The sequence below is a fragment of the Geospiza fortis genome, unplaced genomic scaffold, assembly GCF_000277835.1.
Source record: "Geospiza fortis unplaced genomic scaffold, GeoFor_1.0 scaffold213, whole genome shotgun sequence".
Lineage (NCBI taxonomy): Eukaryota > Metazoa > Chordata > Aves > Passeriformes > Thraupidae > Geospiza > Geospiza fortis.
The window spans coordinates 1231854-1237766 of record NW_005054399.1 but is presented as its reverse complement, the minus strand read 5'-3'; positions in this window follow the sequence as shown (position 1 = coordinate 1237766).

Here is a 5913-nt window from a genome sequence, read left to right as displayed (position 1 = left end):
TTTCCCACATTTGTGTATAAAAACAACAGAGCGTGACCTGACATAACCGCCCCCAGCTGCAGCTCGGATAAAACACCCCCTCACCTCCGCGCCCCCCCGGAATACCCCTCAAACCCTAAAAAGTGCAGGTGTGGGGGCAGCCCCGAGCCCCCCATCCCGCAGAGCCGCTCAGTAAGCCCCCGGTGCTGTCTGAGCAGCGCCATTATCTGTGCGTTCCCCGGCCCCCTTCCCCAGCGGTCACTTCTCCTTATCTGCATATTTTATTGACAATTAAAATCCTCTCGCATTTTTCCCAGGGCTCGCGCGGGAAGGATCTTTTCTCGCAGCCCTACTTGACTCCAATTAGTTGGGATAACAAAGCTGCCGCTGTCGGGGGATTATTGACAAATGCTCCAGGGGAAAAAAAAAAAAGAAAAAAAAAAAAGAAAAAAGAAAAAAAAAGGGCAGGAGAACGGTCTGTTAAAATGACAGCTTTTAAGGCTGGAAAACAAAACCTCCGGGCCACGAACAGCGCTGGGGAGGCAAGGAAAATACCAATTCCTGCTTTTTTTTTGGATGGCATTTCCATTGATCAGCCCCCTCGATTGGAGGAATCGACACAAAATCCCCTCCAGGATTTTGTGTCGCGCTTCCCCCGGGTCAGCAGCCGGGCCGGGAGCTGCGAGGATGGGAATCCATCCCACCCCATCCCATCCCTTCCCAGTTTCCCCGTGCTCCCATCCCCAGTTCCCATGGGCGCTCCTGCCCCTCCGAACCTGCTCCTGCAGCTGCGCCCCTGCACAAAGGGACTGAGGAGCATTGAGAGCAGCACAACTCCTTCACTGATAACTCCTTCGGATTTTTTCCCTGACTTTTTTTTTTTTTCTCCCCCTCTCTTCTCCTTAATTTCAACCAAAAGAATAGAGGGGGTAAAAAATGAAGCGCGCTCGATAAAGGGCAGTGAGTGTTATCCCCGAAAAAAAAAAAAAAAAGAAAAAAATCAATAAAAACCGCACAGAGCTTTTTTTCTTCCCTAGGTGGCTCGGACAGCTGGCTCTTTAAATATTAATCAGTGGCTCATTGATATGCAAATAGGGCCAGGGGAATAATGCTGCCGCAGCTGCGCAGCCCCGGCTCCGCTCGGGATGAATGGGGATGGCTGAGGACACAGGTGCAGGGAGCGGAATGGGGCAGCCATGCCCCGAGAGCCCGAGCGGGGCAATCTTCTCCCACTCGAGGCTCCCTGAGCGCAGAACAAGGTGTTAATCTCGTGATTGTGCCGCTGTGTTCCCTCCTGGCCTTTTGCCCCGACACTTGGCCGGTTCAGCTCGGCCCCGCGCCAGCCCAGGGCCCGGGGATTATTTATTGTTCCCTTCCCAGAACTCGCAGTAAACAGGAAAAACGGGGCACCCTGCTCCAATCCCTTTGAACCTGGACCATTCCCTGCTCCCACCCCACGAGCACATCCTGCCCTTCCTCCTCCTCGGATGCTGCAGATTCAGCCCCAACCCTGCTGTGCCCAGAGGATTGCCAAGCTGTGCCTCCTCCTGTGCTCCATCCCCCCTGTCCCTGCCCAGCCCTGTGCCCCGGTGGATGGATGGATGGATGGATGGATGGATGATGGATGGATGGGTGGATGGATGGATATGGGATGGGTGGATGTGCCCGCGGGTACCAGGCACCCACAGCTGCTCCCGGGGGGCAGATGGAGCTCCAGGCACAGCTGCAGCAGCTGGAAATGGCCACAAAGGCACAGAAATCCTCTGGGATGGGGGGAGGGAGCCAGCCATGGCTCCAGGGTGGGCACCAGGGAAAGCTCAGCTGTGACAGCCCGGCCTGGCTTGGAGGGGCAGGGTGGGATCGAGGCAGGGTTGGCCTTGAAAAGACTCCCAAGCTCATTTTTCCAGCCAGGGAATGATGCTTCTCAACTCCAGGACCCCCTTCAGCCCTAAACCGTGGCGTGTCCCCACATTCATCAGCGAACACCAGAATTTCCTCCTCTATAAAGCTGGAAAAACACCCAGTCTGGGTTGTTCCATGCTCTGTAAGGAGCAATTACTCCTTTCCAAAGCCCAATGAAATCAAAGCCCTTCCCATAATCACCTACTGGATTTTATCAGCGTGTTTGGGTTAGGCTTTGCCCCTTCGGCTAATTCCTAATTGATTCTTTAATCCTGACAAGTTTTTTATTGCCTGATACAAGAGGGATTTAGCCCAGGAGCAGCAGGAAAGCAGCTCCCAAACCCTGGGAGACGCAGGACACGGGGCAGGGATGACCTCATCCCAAGCCAGGGCTTTATTTGATAATCTATCAGTTATTTATTATTCTAAGTAACCACTTGCAGGTGCTGTGATTTCAGTGGAATTGTCCCAGCACCCGGCGAGAGCTCAGCCCTGTGCAATCCTACAGAATTGCAGAACCATGGAAAACCCTCAGCTGCCACTGCAGAGGGAGCGGGATCCAGCCTGTGCTGGGGAATGGGGCAAGGTGGGGATGGGCATGGCAAAAAACGTGGAAAAATGGGGAAAAATCAGTGGAAAAATGGGGTACAGTCTGTGGAAGAATGGGGTACAATCTGTGGAAGAGCGAGGAAAAATCCATGGAAAAATGGGGTAGAATTTGTGGAAGAACGGGGAAAAATCTGTGGAAAAATGGGGGAAAATCTGTGGGAAAATGGCGCAAAACCTGTGGAAATATGGGGCAAAATCTGTGTAAGAATGGGGAAAAAAATCTGTGGAAAAATGGGGCAAAATCCATGGAAGAATGGGGAAAAATCTGTAGAGAAGTGGGGAGAAATCTGCGGAAAAATGGGCAAAATCTGTGGAGAAATGGGCAAAATCTGTGGAATAATGGGGAAAAAATCTGTGGGAAAATGGGGGAAAATCCATAGAAAAATGGGGCAAAATATGTGGAAAAACGGAGCAAAATCCGTGGAAGAATGGGGCAAAAATCCATGGAAAAATGGGGCAAAATGGGGAAAAATCCGTGAAGAATGGGGGAAAATCAGTAGAAAAATGTGGTAAAATCTGTGGGAAAATGGGACAGAGTTTGTCCCTCACACAGGGACAATTCCAGAGCTCACACGGGGACAATTCCAGAGCTCAGCTTTGTCCTCCTCACCTGCCAGCCTGGAGAATGTGACCAGAGCTGGCAGGGGCGTCCCCCCACCCAGCACAACCTGTGGGATTCCCAACATCCCGATCCTGGGGATGCTGCTCCCACTGGAGCCCCCGGGGCTGCAGCTGACAGGAGGTGACAGGAATGAGCCCTGCAGTGACAGCACAGCAAGGGGCTTTCAGCATCAAGGAATCCTGCATCTGTCTGCAGACTCTGGAGCTGGAAATCCCCCTGGATTGGAGGCACTGAGGTGTTTGTTCTCCCAGGGAGGAAGGGGCTGGGCCCCAGGCAGAGCACAGAAGGTGCCTTCCCAAATTATCTGCCCCTTGTTGTCTGCCCAAGCTCCTTCAACCAAGCAACCCCCTGAGGAAAGCTGGAAAATGGGATTTTGAGTGGCAAGACCCCGTTGTGGCTTCAATTTTAACCCCAAGTGCGGGGGGAAGAATAAAGCAAGGAGTTGGGAGAATCATTTTTTCATTAAAATCAAAATCGATCCATAATGAAAATAGACTTGGAATGGGAAAAGCTGAGTGCAAATGGAAGCTTTTAAAGATTCTTTTGACTGACAATAACCTGAAGACCCTCCAGGAACTCCAGCCTGGAATAATCAGATTAAATGGAAACTAATATACGATCCTGAAATTCATCCCATGCTGCTCTAAACTTGGAGCAGCTGGATAATTTTGCCTACAGGTTTGTGCCTCCTGCCCAGCAGTTCACACGGAATTGTTTGGCCAAACTCAATCTACCAGGAAGGGAAAAAAAAAAAAAGAAAAAAAAAGCTTTTCCCTTTCATATGTGTTAAAGCAAAGCCAGCTTTTCCAAGCAGCTGGGAGCAGGGAATGGATATGGCTGCAGGGATTTCCTATGGGAATTCCCAGCCTGGAGTTTGGCTGCTTTAAAAATCAATGACTCTGATTTATAAAAGATGCAGGAAGAAGGAATTCTCTGGGTTGGTGGGGGTAATTCCTGGGCATTCATGCATGGACACAAACTCATCCCCAGCAGCTCCTCACCGCTGACCCCTCCACAGGGGCCACATTCCCAAAACACAAAGCAAATCTGGGTTTTTAGATTGTTTGAAAATGGAACCGGACACGGGGGCTTGGAGGCACGTGGGACAGGGGAAGGTGTCCCTGCCATGGCAGGGGTGGGGTGGGATGGGATTTCAGGTCCTTTCCAGCCCCTCTGGAATGTCTGGATGGCCCCATCCAGCCTCCCACAGCCCCATCCCTTCACCATGGGATCAGCCCTTCCTGCTGGTTCTTCCCAAATTCCCCAAGCACAAATCATTTCCTTATTCCCTACGTCCAAGGGATGAGCTAAAACCCCTCTGTCCATTCACGTGCACTTTCTGCTCCCCCCAGGAACAGACCTAGATGTGGGATTAAAAAAAAACCTGGGAGAATTCCTTCTTTTTTGGGGGGGAATCAGCTGGGATGAGCTGGATCCCCCTCGCCACAGCCAGTGGCCAATGGGCAGAAATGCAAACCCAGCTGGGCTTGTGAGGGCACCTCGTGCTTCCAAAAGGCTGGAATCTTGGGAAAAAAGGGGAAAAAGTCCCTTCTACCTCAGTTACACCAGGTGTAAATACTTGGGGTACCCCAAAGGTCAATAACTTCCATGTAGGAAAAGAAAATAAAAAAAATAAAATTGATTATTTCTGATCCAGGAATGGCCCTGAGATGTCTCCAGCCCTGGTGGAGCTGGAGCTGCTCAGGATGGACATGGGGTGACCACCTGGCCATGTCCTGCCTGTCCCAGCTCTGGAATTTCCCCGGACCTGACAGAGAACCAGGAGGAGGGAGCGGGATGAGCCAGGAAAACACAGCCCAGAGAAGGGCACCCTCCCAGGGGGCTCAGCCCAAACCCTGCCCTCCAGAACCTCTGCAGAAGCTGGAGGGACCTCAGGGACATCAGAGCTGGCAGGAGCAGCTCCCAGGTGGAGTTTTCCTCCCCTGGTGCTGCTGCAGCATTTTCCTTCCAGTGCTGAACTCCAGGATAAGAATCCTCTGCACAAAACCCTTCCCGGTGAGCAGATAACTGAATGTGGTTCTGATTTCCTCCCACCTCAGGATAATTGTTCCTTTTCTTTTCTAAATTCTTGTCCCAGGGAAACATTTCCAATGGAATCCCCTCCTGCCCCTTTGGATGGGTTTTATCTTCCAGGCACTGCTCTGGAGCAGGGAGGGGAGCTTGCATTGAAACAAGAAAAAAAGGGATAAAAAGCTTAACAAGCAGCAAACAGGAATGGGAATGCTGGTCTGGGATCCATTATCCCTGACCCAGAGGTTGGAAAGCAAAAGAAATTCATTGAATTGGGGAGGGGGAGGCAGTGCTGTTGGGTGCCCAGTCCATGGGGGTGCCCGGGGGGTGTCACTGTCACCCCTCTCCTGTCACCCATCGCCCATCCAGGGCTGCACCCACTGCAGAAGGAGCAGCTTGGATGGAAAATCCACTGAAACCACGAGGAGCCCTGAGCAAGGACACCCTGGAAGCCAGGGCAGAAGGGGAGGGGGAATTCTCCTCTCCCAGCCCTGCATCCCCAGGATGGGGGCAGACATTTGGACACAACACCAAATTCTGGATTCTCCCCAAAACACAACTCAGTCCCAGGACTCACCTCATTGCTCAGCTGCCACCCCACTCCCACGGGAGCTGCCTTGTCCCTGGTAGAGACTGGGGCTCCCTTTCTTTCCCTTTTTAGCACTTCCAGGAAAAACAAAAACCCAGTGAAGCTCCTGCTGGTTATTCAAGGATTGCTTGCTTTAATTCCTTTCCAGGAACACGCTCCCAGTGGTGCCCATTTGGTGTAT